This window comes from Empidonax traillii, unplaced genomic scaffold (genome assembly GCF_003031625.1).
Source record: "Empidonax traillii isolate 1590-97213 ecotype Southwest subspecies unplaced genomic scaffold, ASM303162v1 scaffold281:size1424471, whole genome shotgun sequence".
NCBI classification, from domain to species: domain Eukaryota; kingdom Metazoa; phylum Chordata; class Aves; order Passeriformes; family Tyrannidae; genus Empidonax; species Empidonax traillii.
In genome coordinates this window covers 872,738-887,891 of record NW_020955474.1, presented here as the reverse complement: position 1 = coordinate 887,891, position 15,154 = coordinate 872,738, and the positions used below count along the sequence as shown (strand labels likewise).

At 40.1% G+C, this 15,154-nt stretch overlaps 1 protein-coding gene and 1 long non-coding RNA gene across 2 annotated transcripts in view; one reads left to right on the top strand and one right to left on the bottom strand.

The window, feature by feature from the left end:
* SPIDR (scaffold protein involved in DNA repair) overlaps positions 1-15,154 on the top strand; it is a 199,020-nt gene that overhangs the window by 93,294 nt on the left and 90,572 nt on the right. The gene's annotated exons all lie outside the window — the stretch shown is intronic.
* Positions 2,932-7,299, bottom strand: LOC114060603. The gene is made up of 3 exons (XR_003571922.1): positions 7,191-7,299; positions 6,041-6,171; positions 2,932-3,707 (listed from the first exon to the last, which is right to left on the bottom strand). It is a non-coding gene; the product is annotated as an uncharacterized LOC114060603 (long non-coding RNA).

Below are 15,154 nucleotides of genomic sequence, written 5' to 3'. Positions count from 1 at the left end.
AAACCCAAACCTGTTTTATTTCTTAAATTGCCACAAATGGAGTGAGAAGCTGCGGAACTGGGAGTTTTGTACTCATTTGAATCTTTATGCTTAGGACTTCAGCTGGACAGACAGTATAACCCTAACTGCTGATTAATTACAATTAATATTGAAAAGGATGCAACTCTCTTGCTTAGTGTTTCCAGACCTCTATTTTTTCAGTGTGGTCAGTCAACATTGGGAGATTTATATTTATTATGTAAATATTTTGGGGGAAAGTGATATATGCGAATACTTTACTACCACCAGTCATATGCCGTAGCTACTCGGGATGAGTTTTGGCTTCCTTTGTATTCCCTAGAAAATTATGATTAAACTAATATCCACACATTAGGGTTTTGTTGGTTTTGGAGTGATGAAATGATGTATTTTAAACTTCTTGTTAAATAATTAGAGACACGTGAAACGGGAAAGTGTTTCTTGAAGTGCTCTTTATTCACATCCTCTAGAAATGAAGGGTTTTCCATACTCTTTTTTTTTTTTTTTTTTTTTTCCCCATATTCCCAAGGGACCATCCTGTTCCCTTGGCACAGTGGCATCAGGAAACTCTCAGTTTTATCGTGGATCTGGTAACAGCTACTGGGATTTTTTTTTTTTTTTTTTACTCTTCGCTGTCTTTGATACAGTTGTTTACTAAAATATGCAGAGATACTTTTTTTTCCAGGTAGAATGTATTATAGAATTTTTAAAATGTATGTCCCAAAAGTATCAGACTAACTGGGCCAAATATATTCAAAGGAATAAACTAAACTCAAGGACTGCAACTCCACCAAGAATCTCTTGTATAATTTTAGCAAACAGTTCAAGAGTAGAATAAAACAATGCCAGTAATCGTTAATGTGTTCTGATAAATGAAATTAGAGAGTTGCAGAGTTGAAATTCTTCTGTTATGTGCTAGAAGATAGATGCTGTATGAAGAGAGAAACTGAGAAGATCGGTGTTCCAGAGCCGTGCTGGATGCAGGCTGCCTGCCTGAGTATCAGTGTCATGTCTCTCGTGAATGTCTCAAGAGTGACAAAACAACCGTCCTGCAGCAGCGTGTCCCTGTTTTCCTTGGCACCCTCCTGCCGGCCTGCCTTCGAGTGAACAAATTAGAAGTAAAAGGAAGGAATCGTAAAAGTCGGCGTCCAAGCTGCTTCAAGCCTACCGCGGGCCTGAAGCTTACCCATAGCGGGGACTCCTGTTGGAGGGCAGGGAGAAGGGGTGGGTTTGTGGAGCGGCTCTGGAGCAGCATGAACCCACGTCAGGGCACCTGGCCAGGGCCCCGCAGCGCCCATCCCAGGTTTATTCTATCTCAGTTTGTGTGTGGGGAGCAAGAAAAAACCCAGGAGCAGGCACGGGGCTGGCGGCGGGACCAGGCCTGGGCTTTCCGGGCCCCGCCGAGGCGGGAGAAGGAGGAGGAGGAGGAATGCTGCTGCCCTGACGTCAGGAGCTGCTCCTGGGAATGTTTTGCATTCCTCTTCCTGGCAGTGGTCAGGTGGCTTCCAGCAAGAAGGAAGGAACAGCCGCTTCCAAAAAGAAAAAAAAAAAAAAAAAGGGGGGGGGGGGGGGGGAAGAGAGGAGGGAGAGCCCGCGGAGGAAAAGAACACTTTATAATAAAAGTATTGTGGGGGAGGCACTTTTATTAAAAGCCAGATTGGGAATTGGAACCAGATGTTCTGCATTCGAAAGCTGCACGAATGTTAAACGTGTTTATTAATGACTGTGATGGCTGAGTTATTTGGCTGTCTGCCTCACTTTAATCTCATTGCTCTGTATTTAAAAACAGTTGAGAAAAACATTTTTTTTTTTTTGTACCCAACTTTAGGCAGCTTCCTTTATACCAGTGTTAATTAAAAAAAAAAAAAAAAAAGACTTTTCTGGGAGAATAGCCACATATATTAAAGCAAGAAACAAGCAGGAAAACGTCAACATTTGTCTTGTTCTGTTAGTTTTAACATACATGTTGTGCTGAAAATTGATGTCCTTAAATTCAGTTTCCTTCTTGATTTGTGGTTGTTGGATAACACATATGATGTAAGCTGGAGAGGTCAGAACATGCAATTACTGATGTTCGCAAAGTACTTCCTATTCCCTTAACTCTTCCTCTTTAATGTCCCTGTCAAAGCATGTGTTTAAAGCAAAACAAGAGTGGATACTCAGTCCAAGGCGGGTAATGTAGGAATTGCATTCACCACAGGCAGCACTTGTGAAATAACTGCTTTATATCCTTACATGGACCTGAGAGCATGTTATATCTCCATTTCAAGAGCAGCGTCTCCACCTTGGTGGCTGCACACATTTGAGAGTATTGAGCACCAAGAGCTTCTGTGGGGACTTCTGGTTTGTGCCTCAGTGGGGATGAGGTACCCAACACCCTCATAGCCTGTACAGGCAGAGGCAGATTTGGGGTGCCCTCGAGATAGGCATGGGATCTGTCTCCCGTTGTGACACAGTGCTGTATGTGGCTTGTAAGATTTTCTGTGTGAAGCAAGGACTGTTGGAGGGAGAGATGGAGCTGTGTTCAAGTGTCCTTTCAATTCATAACCCATGACTTCTTCATCCTCTTGAGAGGGGAAAAAAAATCACTTCCTCTGTGAACCTCCTCTTTACCTGAAGGGGCATGGCTGTTTTGAATAAATGCAGACTTCTTTGGGCAGGAGACAGATCCTGCCCCTGGCTGTTGGAGTGGAACTGCCTCTATATGTGGGCTGGAAGAGCCCATACCATTAAAATTGCACCAGAGAAACTTGCCAGTGCCTTTGTCCAACATTAATTTTTCTTTTTAAATAATCTTATATTTCCTTCTTATATATTTCCTTCTATATTTATTCTTTAAAACTGCACATAGTTGTAGCTGCATGCCAGCTGAGGAGTTACCAAATTTATTCCTGGATGGTGGTGTGAGAAGCTGGTGGGATGGGGAACATTTGGTAGCTTTAGTGAAATTTTCTTGAACTGTGTCCCCACCTCAGGTGAGGTCCATGACCGCCCGTCCATTTCCTGGTACCAGCTAAAGTGAACAGGCAGCTTCCTGCTACAGGGTGGATGCTCTGCTGAGGAATTTCCAGAAGTGCTGAGAAGTGCTGACTCACAGCTTACGGCCTGTCTGGGCTGAGGGGAGGTTTTCAAGTCCTTGGCTGAAGCCAGCAAAAAATGTTGCTGTAATGTACTGTTTTATTTTTAGCAAGGGGGGAGGCTGTGTTGCTTAGGATGAAATGCTTGTGAGTGCTTTCAAAATGACGGACAGTTTTTAATATTTTTTTTCTTTTCTATTTTTAGAACTTGGAAAACAGGTTGTTTTGCTAAAATACAGACTCTTCTCTGTTTCCTCAGTAAATGGCTTGTTGTAAAGGAGACTTAAGGAGTTCATGCAGGAAGGCTTTTACCACCACTGCAGTTCAAAATGTCCTTCAGGGTAGGAGATACTGAAGTATTTGAGACTGAAACCCAGTTGGCACTTACTTGCTTGTATTTCTCACTTCTGCTGAGGTGGGACTGCAGCTGCAATTGTTGGAGCTGAAATGTGGCCAGGTATTTGATTGCTGGTATTTGGAGATCATTGTAGAAGCTTGGTGCTTGGGTTTTGTCCTCTCTTGTTTTAGCAGTCACTTCGCAAGTAATTCTCTGTGCATTTTCGGTTTTATCTTTCTGAACAGAAAATGCCCTTTCCTGCTTTCTGCTAATGTCTGTCAGAAATAGGATTGAGGGAGAAGTCATTTCAAGCTGTACCACCTCTTAAAATACAATTTTGGTGATCAGATTGTAGGGGCAAAGGGGCAAAGTTCTTCCTCCCCCCCTCCCCCCACATTAGGTACATTTTTTTAATATCTTCTTGGGTGTATGTATTGTTTCTCTGTTGAACAAGCAGTGAGCACGTTGGGATGACCTCCCAGAGAGTATCATTAATGAGATACAAGTTTGTAAAAACTTTATTACTCTTGCTTCTAATTTCTAAAATTTGCTGTTCTTCATTCAAGGCTCTGTACCTCTGTCTATAGAGCAGAGCCCATTTTTATAGCTTACTGGAGAACTATGACTTTATGAATGATCTGCAGACTACTTCCAACCACAAGGAATAATTTTTGAACCTGTAGCGTAAATTAACATGTTTTGCAAACCAAACCAACCAAACAAACAACTCCCCCCCCAAACACAAACAAACAAACAAACAAAACCAAACCAAAAAAACCCCACCACATCTCACAACAACCCCAGAGCTTGTGGCCGAGGAAGAACTGGTGCACAACTTCCTTGAGAAAGTACATTTCCCTCCTGTAGGTGGATCATGTTTAACTGCTCTCCTCAGTTTTTGCCCTGTGACCTTACACATCCATCAGAGTCCTCATCCAAGGACAACAAAGAGGAAAAGGGTAATTCTGTGTGGGAAGTACAGGAACATAGGACAAGACTGTTTCCATGATGTGTGGTGAACTCATATATTAGCTCACCACTGTGAAAAAGTCCCAGTCTTAGTCATTTTAATGTAAATACAGTGAGGTCACATGAGCTGCTGGTGATTTTTGTGAGCAGAAATAATAGTAGGCTGCACATCTATCACAAAATTTCACAACAGAATACACTTATATTAATGACTCTAACCTCACCAGCTACCCACCTTCAAGAGAAAGCTGTTCTTCTACCCATATCTGCCAGTTCCCTCCAAGATTTCATAGCAGCTGCATAATCTCTTTTAAGAGTTGTGTCCTGGCACCCACCACTATACTGGGAAAATTATATAGGCCACACATTATTTCTAGCCACCTGTCAGTAAATTCAGAATAAGAGCCATGAACTAACAGCCTTGCTTGTGACCCCTTTTAGATAGATGTGTCATCCGACCTGGGTAGACATGCCTCAACTGGATTGACTGACTCCAGATAACCCATTCTACAATCCTCAGCTGCTTGTCCCTTTTCTAGTTTGGATGAGGCACAGAATGTACCTTTTTGTGAAGGTTCTGTCCCCAAACTTATAAAAAAAAAAAAAAAGAATTATGCATGAATGTTGTCCAGCTTTCCAGGGAACATCTTGGTACAACATGTATCAGTGTAGTAAGAACATCTAATTTTACAGTCAGCTCTTTGTAATTGAATCTGCCCTAGTAGGATCCAGGAGTCCTTTCTAGTAATATCATACTAAACACTCTGGTTCCTGTCTTTAATACAGACATGCCCTGCAAAGAGCTTTCTGCTTGTGGCAGTGTAAGCTTGTGCCTTCTCAGATATCTTGGCCTCCTCATGCTACCTGTTCTTGCATAGCTTTCTGATCTCTCCACTATTTGATATGTTTTGCTGCTAGTTGCACAGCAGTCTTGGTAGCTGAGTGAACTCTCAGCAATTTACATCTATCCTTCAGTTGAAATACTACTTTTTGTTATTGTGTCATCGTCTTAAAGAATTTTTAGTTTTTGTCTTGAGCGATTTCTTCTTACATCCTTCCTGTGACTTTACTTAGGGTCGTCATGACAACTTATTTCTTTGTGATTTTAGTGGGTACCCAAAAAGAGCAAGAAAGCCAGATTAACGGTAAACCTTGAGTAGTCAGCTACTTATTATCATTAATTGTCTTTTGCTCTGTTTATCCATTAGTCTCTGTTGGAGTTCAGAACCACTCAGCTCAAGAACTGCGCAAGAACTGCGCTGCATATTACTTTACTGTTTGCTGGGTCGGGTGGATCATGTATTGATTTCTATGTAAAGATGAGATTATACTGGTAAAAAATAGGACATTTTAAAAATTAGTAGTCAGAATTTGAGTATCCTAAGTAGTGCCATTAAGTCAATTAATTGTTTTAGTAAAGACTATAGGAACCCTGTGTGAGAAATTTTAAAGAATATGCAGAGTAGACATAATGTATGTTTGTGTCTGAGTATATGAAATTTCAGGAATGTAGACCGATACTTATAAACAATTTGAAGCAGTGAATAGAAGTAAGTCACATATTGTTTAAACCAGTAAATAATCCAAGGAGACTGAGGATAGAAAGAAGGAACAAGTGGTTAAGGAAAAAATAGCTTACCATTATTTCATGAGGGTCTCCACGTCTCTCAGACTCATCTCAACTCCTAGTAAGCCTCTTCAGTTATCTTTTCAGTTCTTCTTGCTTTTGTCTCTGAGTTTTAATCTTTTTCCAGTATTTTCTTTTTATTACTGTAGCAATTCCATGGTATGATCAAAATTAGAAACTGTGTCACAAACTATCATTTAAAACTTAGCCTAAATCAACATTTGCCTCTTGCAAAGTAGCAGTGAGTTGAATGTAATGTCACTCTGCTTTGGGATGTGTGATATATCCCTGGTAATCAATATGTCAAAAAAATGAGTATATATCCAACTGTCAAGAAGACCTGTGCCAGCATTGCTGGTTGTAGGCTAAGGGCTTCATTATTGCTAAATATTCACGCCCAGAGCTTTGTGGGGTATGGAGCTTCAGTGCACACCAAAATCTGATCATCCCTCTGCCTAGCATTGCTGCATACTGTGAACAGCACAGTTTAGTGATTTCCTTCTTGTGGCATTGATTCCACTGTCCGTGCTGCTGTACAGCTGGGAAAATTTGTCTGTCTTTCTGCCTTCATGGTCTTGCACTGTAATATGTCTTTCTGAAATAATGAATCTATCAAAGGATGCAGGTGGAACTGTGCGTATAGAAGACAAACTCTTCAAGGAGCGGGAACATGGTTTTGACACAAACATGTCTATACTAGTAAGTAATGTGATGTGGTAGGAGCACTTTCTGGTGTGGGAGATTTGGTCCTGCTGTGTGCATTGTGGGCTTTTACTCAAGAGTGGCTGTAGGCTGCTCATGGTGGACCGAATGCCTTTTAGTAGTTGGAACACATCTTCAGGTTTAGTTTCATATGAAAAGAATCCATTGTGTGAGCTCAGCAGGCTGCTCCACAATCCAAACCAAAGCTCAGGAAAGATGGAGAGATTTGCCTCAAAAGCACACCACTGATCTGAACTGCAGAACTGGTGTGGACACACCCATGAATGACCAGACATCAGACTGATCCATCTTTCTCAGTTTGGCTTGCTTTGAGAATTCCTATTGTCATACATATACACAGATGCACACTTGTAAACAGATAAAACCCAGACCATAATCTGCTTTTTAAACACTAAGGAGAAGAAAAAAAAAAAAAAAAGGTGGATCAGCTTTTAAATACCTGGGTGTTGCTCTGCGTAGCTGTTGTTGCAGCTGTCAAAGTTCTAGACCTTGACCAACTGCATCCTTTCTCTGCTAGTCTTTAAGGCTGTGCTAAATGCTAATATTGTTTCCTTGTAGCTGGTATGTATTAACTTAAAAATAGGTACATTTTCATTCCCACGGCTACCCTGGAAATCTCTGACAGCTTTTGCCATACCATACACTTGATGGTACAGCAAACAGATACTTGGAATGATAAGTGGGGAAACCAGTCTTAAACACTGTGAATTTATTTAGAGAAACAGGTTCCAAGTTGACCATGACAGGGACACCTACAAAAAATTCGCATATGTGAGCTAAGGAATGTAAGATGGTGATCCTTTACCTCGTTGCTGTAAATTGAGAATTCCTGGTTCCTTCGGGCCTAATTTTGGTGAAGTGATAGAGTAGACTTATCACGTAGATAGAGGAGAGTGCATGCACCACAGCAATTGCAGACAATTGATCTCCCCAACATACAGCTCGGGTGCTGAGGTTTTCTTCCAGGAGAAATAAGCAGGCTCGTGTATAGTTTTATGTTGTTGCTTTACAGGGTCAGGTTAGTTCTGGGAAATATAAGCAGGCCAGAGCAGCAGGTCAGTCAGACCCAGTCAGGTTTGGGCATCTTCTAGTGCATTGTTACAGCTTGCTCTTTTGAATAGAAGCTGCAGATGGCCAACCTGTGAACAGCAGGGTTTTTACAAATATTTGTTGTATACAAATGAAAAACTGAGCTGTCAATATGTATTTCAATATGTAATTGCCTGGAGACAGGGTTGCAGTAAGATTGGGTAATGAAAACTGAGCTGGAAAATAATTGGTGTAGCATGCAGAATGGATGGTTGCTTTACAAATTTTTTCCCTTTCTTGTTTTCCTATTTCCTTAGAGAATATGCGTTGCATCGAGGACAGAGAAACAGAAAGTCTTGGCAACTTCCAGTATGCCAGAGACTTTGTTCTGCTCAGTGAGGAGGGGTTCAGTTCCCAAGAAAGATGTCAAATGCAATAACTGATGTTCTTCCTTCATGTGATGGATACCATCTGTATTTGGAAACATCTGAGCTTGTGCTTGAATAGAAGTCACGTAGCATTTTTATTGGTATAGTAGAAAACTTGAGTGTTTTTATTCATGATACTTGAGGCTTCGCTCCCAGACATAGTTTACAAATGCGTGACATTCCTTTTACGTTTCGAAGTGAAAAGTGAGCCAGGGTGAGCAGGAAGGACATTCCGTAGCTCGGTGAATCTTTTAGCAGTTTTTCATTGTGTCATATTTGTTTTCATAGAAGCTACTTCAAACTAGGGCACTATGAGCAGCAAATTAGTTTTTGCCTCATATGAAAACAAACATGATTAGAATCTCCTCATCTGTAAGGTATTCATGGAGTCCATTGTCAGGATATACAACTTTCCTCTTTTGATAGCCCTTCCTCATACTTGTCAAAATATAGTATCTTCAAAACAAACAATGTTATTAGTTTTTACTTCCTTCTTAGCTTCCCATATTTCCCTAACAGTGAAACACTAGTAACCTCATTTGAAATAATCTGTGTTTGTGTCCCTGTCTCTTACAGCTGAGATGTGGCTCCAATAATTCTGCCATGTAGCAAGTTACTTCCTATCTTCGTCATGTAATATATCTTCATGTATTTTTATTCCCCTTTGTTTCGGAATGTAAACATCAGCAAATATTATCTTGATTAATCCTCTCCCTGCCCTCCATCTCCTCTTTCCCCTCTCCCTGTTTTGAGAAAGAATAAGAAAATGCAAGTTTATTCTTTTCCAGCCAAGGAAAAGACTTCCTCACTAGTTTCTGTCTTAAACATGCTTCTTTTGTTTTGTTTTGCTTTAACCTGCCGGGAAATTATTGCTGTCTGAATCAATATACCTTTTCTGTAAACTCTCTGAACTGGTAAGAAAGAGTTAGTGGCCTGGAACAAAGATTTTGGGCAATAACCTCAAATTTCTCAACAATATAACATTGCAAATGGAAAATTCCATGGTCTAGCAAATATTTGTAAACATTTTTAAGATACTGTTAACCTGATTTTGGGGTCAAGAAAGAAGATGCCAGCCAGCCTGGATACCTAACTGTGACAGCACAGAGCCAGAATGTTTTCTTTAGGTAAACCTATATTTAAGTGCATGAAACCTCAACTCTGCTAAAGCCCTCCTGTTTTCACAGTCTGTCCAGGGACAGAGGAGGATCATATGCTGTGACCTCGAATTCTGCCACTGTGTCATAGCAGTGCATGTCATGCAGCTGGCTGTATGCCAGTCATGTGGTCTAAATCTTATCCCTTTCTCTGCTGACTCTTGACACACACTCAAATGTCTTGTAGTATAAGGGAGAATCATAATCAAAGACTACTAGATGAGGAAAAACAGACTTTGTTTTCAAAATACTCTTTATAGTTCTGATTTCAGCTGGCTTATGCCACAGGCTTCCCATAAAATCTCTAGCAAGCTGTCTGTTGTGAGCCTTAATTTGGCATGTGTAAAAAATTAAAATAACAGTGATTTGTCGTTTCACTGGAATATTAGTAAATAAAATTACTGTTAGTGAAACACTGGCCTGGGCTTGAGGGAAGGCCAGAAAGGTAGGGGGAAAGTCCACTTTTCTTAAGGAGTTTGGATGAGCTGTGTCAGAAGGTGCTGTAGTTCCCAGGAACAGCAAGACCGAAAAAGACCTAAAGATGCTTCTGGCTTCTCCTTTTCAAGCTCTGAATCTTGTGCTTCCTCTCTCTAGAGGCATATGCAGACTTGTCCTTAGGATGTATGTGTTCATATGGAATGTGAGAACATAGAACACATCTAAATTTTACTCCTACCAGCTACTCAGAAAAATTTGCTTTGTATTCGAGAGGAAAGAAGAGAACTTCAGCTCAGACCAAGTAATTTGTCTGTGTTATAAGCAGCTAAAGAGATACAAATTAAGGAAAAGGTAGATGGAACATAAAGAAAATTGGAATGAATACACTGTGAACTTTGAGATATAATGTGTTTTATTGACTAATGTTCCCTTCCTTTTCCTTCTCTAATATTTTCTGAGTATGTACAGTTAACCATATTTTTACCAAAACGTTCTGTGTAAAAGCCCAATATTTAAGGCCACATGTAATATTCAGAATATTACAGCATGAAATCATCATAACAAACCAAAGCAAATATCTCTTAAGCAATTTTGGAAGCTTCTCTAACAGGAAAGTCTTTCTTGTGGGAGAATAGCTTTAATAGCCAGGTGTGAAAAGTGATTGAGGGGATAGCCCACCTTTGGTTTTGAGTTAGGTTTCCTGGTAAAGTGGTGGTGGAAAACATTTTTCCTGGAGGAGGATGTATGCAGTTCTGCCGTGTTTGCTTGAAAGTGCTGAATCCAGTCATTGTGCCTGTATTTTGGCTTCTTTCCCATTGTGAAAGTACAGCGCAATCTCCTGCCTGCTACTCCCTGTGAGCTCGATATCCTCATTAAAGATCAGGGGAAATAAAGGGGAAAACCCAAAGAGGTCACTGAGTTCATTTACATACCATGCCAGGGCCAGCATGTGATTCAACATGCGATACAACAGTGAACCTTTTTGGTGAGCTTGCTAAAGCCATGGAGAGGCATTTCAAACTGCAGAGATACAAGACTGCAGTTTCTTATTCACAAGCAAGAGTGAAAGTGCTTTATAACTCAGTTACCTAACGTAAACAACATGTTTTGCATTTAGTTAAACGGAGAGCTGTGACAGTATTTGATGTTTATGGTTGTGTTGCTGTTTCTTGTTATTACTGTTAATGCCCAAACTATTTGATACTTGTTATCATTCCTGTCTTTATGATCTGTGTTCCTGGGAGTCTACCACTTAGCTGATAATATAACTAGGTGGAAAGGCTGATGAAAAGCACCTAAAATGAGCTACAATGATGTTAATCTTGTACTGTGACATCTGCTTGCACACTTTTTTTTTTTTTTTTTCCCCCCCAATTGAAACTAGATTCTTTTATGGTGCTTTTTAGCTCCATTCCTGAGCAGAGTCCTTCCTGGCTGCTGCCTGGAGGGTGGGGTATGTGTTCTTGCCATTTCGCCTGTGCCATCTCCAGCACACATCACACCCTTCTGGGAGAAGTTTCCATTCACCAGCTCTGCATTAGTAGTTCCCTGAATTAGCGAACTGAACCTACTCACACACAAGTAGGGAGCAGATCTGGGCCCTCCCTCCCCTGTTGAGGGGACCATAGATAGACCATTTAGCTGAATAATCATCTAGCTTTCTGCTTGTGTCTAAGAAGCTTTTTTCTGGAAGGAGGTTCAAGAAAGCATTTGTATCTTGTTTGCTGAATTTATTTACTTCCATTTGACTGAAAGTTGCCTGTAACCTGTTACAACTGGATACTGCACTGGATAGTGGAGTACTAACCTCTTAACACAGCCAAACCAGAAAAGAAAACCTTGTTATAAAATGTCTTAGCAGTATAACAGACTTATACTTAGGAAGACTGTAGCTTGTAGTACACCCTTTTGAAGAATAAATTGTATTAGAATAAATTGTGTACTTATACTGATGTAACTATGCCTGTATAGTGAAATATGATGTTTGTAATCAAACTGGTAAAGACAAAAAAGTTCAGGTTCATGTTGACAGATAATAAGTTGAAAGGCATGCATGAACACAGGCTTCTATACAAGTATGAGCCCCCAGTGGTCTAGGGGAAAAGACACTGCACTGTCACTGCAGAGACCCGGGTTCGATTCCCGGTCGGGGCCCCTCCCCAGGCAGATGGAGCTCGTTAGCCCTGTAAGGCAATCCATCTACGTCCTGAGGACCTCACTGCCACCGTCCAAGCGTGCTTGGCCCCGGCAGATGAACCTCAGGATTAAAGGGTGGGCTCAGTTCCGCGCACACTGTGTCTCACCTAAAAAATCCAATGCGCAGGCTGGAAGGTGGAAAGACCTTCCCTGGTTCTTCGTTCGCGAAGACTGGCCATTACCGTTACCATACAAGTATACTGACCCTCGATGTAGACATGTCACACGCAGATCTTAGAAGGTCCACAGTGTGTTTGAGGGACTTCTGGAGAAAGAGTCTAGTTTTGTTTAGGTTGAGGAGAGATGTAGCTGAGAGAATAAAATGAGCAGTATGACACATGATGGGAAAAAAAATTTTGTGAAGCAAGGTAGTTCCTAACTTTTCTGTCCTCAAAATTTTTGATCTTCAAGGATACCTTCATTCGACATTCATCATTAAAATTTTTGTTTCCAGGTAAGAAATCCCTATAATTTCCTGAACAAAAAATTAAATTCCAGGTCTTGTCTGGTTGCACGTAGCTGTTGTACTGTCCAGTCTATTCCAGGTGGTTTTGTGTGGTTTTGGTGGTTCTTCACATGCATAGTTAATTTTCAGTATCAGTTCTTTTCTAACTTAAAGCATACATGAGAAGGGAAAGAGTGAAAATGTGAAAATTCAAAGTAAATTAAGTCTGTTCTCTTTCTCACATGTTTTTAGTTACTCTGAACAGTAATCAGTTTTATGCATGCTTTAAGAAACTGCATGTCCTGAGGCTTTTCAAGGAGCTGTGAGACTTCCTCTACTTGGACTCAAGTGAACATATGAGACGTGTTTATTATGATCTCAGTTGTTCCTTAAAGGTCAGAGCACCAGTTTAATTTATGACTCAGCACTCTAGTTACTACAGTCTAGGTAAAGTGGGGACTGTAAATAATTTTCACCACTGTTTCTTAATTTGGAAGCAATGTGTTCTTTTTCCACACAAAAAAAATGCTTTCTTTCTTCCAGAATGTTAAAATTTTGGTGAAGATATAAATTTCTCCACTTTATAACAACTAAGTAAAGAAGAAAGGAATTCAGTCACCTCTTGGGTTTTTTTTTTGTGGCCATATACTTCTAAGTAAGTGCTTTAGGAGATTGTAGTCCAAAAGATGGATTTTGTTTCTGGTTGTTGGAAAGCTGAATTTTTATCTTCTGTTTGGGAAACTGTATCTGAGTTTAAGTAGAAATAAAAACATATCGCAAAGATCATGATTTAGAGGGAAAGGTTTAATCACAGAACAGTGAAATATAGTTTAAAAAGGAGTCTGCATAGGCTGATCACAGAATCTTGGAATTTTTGTTTGTTTTATGGTTACCATTAAAGCAAATCATCATCACATTTCTGGGAATCTTGCGTGATCAAGGATTATAACACTGAGACTATGTTTATATTCATTTTTTATTGACATTTTTAAAAGCAAATACTTATCAGTTGGACGATTAAAGTTCCTGTTGCCTGCTACCAACCAAGCACATGCCTAGCAATTTTTGCTCTTACTGCATTTTTCACTGTTGCCATGAAAGGTGCTGCTGCCCTTAATATCTTTGTTTTGAACAAAGAAGTTCAAAGCTGGTGGCTGGTTGACAGTGAAATGAAGAAGAAATAGCTTTAAACCATTGTGTTTGACCCAATGCCAAGTAAAGATAAACCTTTCTGATTTACAAAGTGTTGCATTTTAGTTTGGGCTGCTCTCTCAGGAGTTATGCCTGAAAAAAAGAGTAAAATATTAAGTATATGCTCAGCTTGGTTTTAAATACAAAAGCTCAGAACTGGCAGTTGTCAAACTCATTTTGGCCCGGGCAAAGAAGCTTTTCTGAGGGGGAAAAAAAGAAACTGAAAGCCTTACCAGCTGTAGCCATCCTAATAGGGCCTCTTAAGTGCCAACTTCAGTGTCAAGCGTGCTTGCTCAGAAAGAGGTGGGGGTTTGCCCAGTCCTGATGCTTCTGGCTGATGGTTTTGGGAAGCCAGGCTCTTTTTTTCCAGGACAGAAACCCCTCTTGCAACATAGCACTTTCCTATTCTCCCTTGAAAACTTGAATTCTGGGACAGAGGCATGCTATGTTGCTCGTGAGGTTTACAATGCCGTGGTTTGACCTTGAAGGCAACTTGAGAAAAATTGTCCTTGTGTCTATTCTCCAAGGCTTAAAGCATCTTTTCACTTAGTAAGTCCTTTTACTAGGAAGCTGATGGAAGGGTTTGTGTAGAAAAAACTGTCAATAGCCCAAACTGAAACACTTGCAATATGAAGGTACTTGAACGATTTCACTGTTCTTATTTTCCTCACACTACTGAGGGAGGAATTTTTTTTTTTTTTTACTTTTGTTTCATGACCCAAATGTTTTGGAGTTTTTTCAGCACTTATTGAGCACTTGCCTTCAAAGGAACATCAAATGCTACTAGATGTGCAAATCAATTCAAATGATAACTATATGCTCTCAGGCCTTTTAAAAATGTAAAAATAAGGCACTTTTTAAAATCCAAATATTTTGTAGTTGTCTCACTGCCTAATACTGGAGATTGAGGCACTGTGTTATGATGAATTATTGTCTTACATCTTTGCATGAAATCTTAGAAGGATACCCTTTACTCCCCTGTTTCCACTGGAATTGAATGTTAGATTTTTTTTTTGCCTGCCCTAGATCAGTGGCTTGAGGAGCAGTCTGAAGCCTTGCTTTGTTTTCCTTGCAACCTCTCCCTTGGGCTGTCACGTCCTTTTGTGCTTTATTTATGGCAAATTTGTTTGATTAGATTAAGGAAGGATTAAGGGATCCAGTACCCTTAGCAAAAGGCAACCCATTGTTTATAAATGTGTAAATATAGTGTAATTGCTTCTTAATTCCTTATGCTTCATAAAAAAGGGGATTCTTCAACAGGTAAACCCTGAGAGGTTTTTTGAAAATCAAATTAAGGCAATTTACTGACTCAAAGGTGTGTATGCCAAAGATGAGGAGTATCACCCACAAAACTCAGGTTTTAGCTGATATGAAGAATCTCAGGTGCTTTGATCTCCTACACCTTGTCAGTCCACACTGATTTCTAACCATTTCTGAATTCCCATAATGAAAAGAGGTTTTATCTCTACTTGGACAGTTTAGGATTTGCCATGAATTTGTAGTTCAGCTCTCTTTACAT